Raw genomic sequence first — 669 nt, 5'->3', positions numbered from 1 at the left:
CCAACGTTGGGCATCAAGATCTGGCCCTTGAATCTTCTGCACACTCTATTGTCAATGCCTCTGGGTTTCCGCTGGTTGCGCTTGATTTTGACCTATCAGTCTGGTGCCAGATGAATTTCTTGGTCTTATTTTTAAGAATCTTGGGCTTCACCAGAGGTCTGAAGGCAGCCATGATGCCTTCAAGAACGAGGCAGAGATGGTGTCAAAGAGTCCTGGAAGGAGGCTTTCCTGCTCAGGGCTTGAACATTGTTGCAGAGAGTCTTCCAAACACCAGCTACCGAGCAAGCTGGGAATGGAATGGGTACCTCTGCCAAGCTTGTTTTCCCTCTCATCTCCAAAGCTGGCAGAATACCAACCACTCTCCAGACATGATCGTGGGAGGTCTAAACATGACAATTCTTAATAAAATTTTGGCAAATCAAATCCAGGGAAAAAACATATATATTTATCCAAGCAGAATCGATCCCTGGAATGCAAAGTTGGTTCAACATTCAAAGAAATCAATAGTGTAAAGTCACCATATCAGTAAACTAAAAAAGGAAAAAACATAGGGTTATCTCAATAGATTTTTTAAAAAAGCATTTGCCAAGGGGCGCCAGGGTGGCTCAGTCGGTTAGGCATCCGACTTTGGATCAGGTCATGATCTCACAGTTTGTGGGTTCAAGCCCC

The 669-nt window shown here is 44.4% G+C and overlaps 1 non-coding gene across 1 annotated transcript; it reads right to left on the bottom strand.

Annotated features, from left to right (window-relative positions):
• Nucleotides 1-244: 244 nt before the first annotated feature.
• Nucleotides 245-384, bottom strand: LOC123584706. The gene has a single exon (XR_006705651.1). It is a non-coding gene; the product is annotated as a small nucleolar RNA SNORA7 (small nucleolar RNA).
• Between the last annotated feature and the right edge of the window lie 285 nt (nt 385-669).

Source organism: Leopardus geoffroyi, chromosome B3 (assembly GCF_018350155.1).
Source record: "Leopardus geoffroyi isolate Oge1 chromosome B3, O.geoffroyi_Oge1_pat1.0, whole genome shotgun sequence".
In the NCBI taxonomy this organism is placed as follows: Eukaryota; Metazoa; Chordata; class Mammalia; order Carnivora; family Felidae; genus Leopardus; species Leopardus geoffroyi.
The sequence above is the reverse complement of the archived record's forward strand: the minus strand, read 5'-3'. Positions and strand labels throughout refer to the sequence as shown.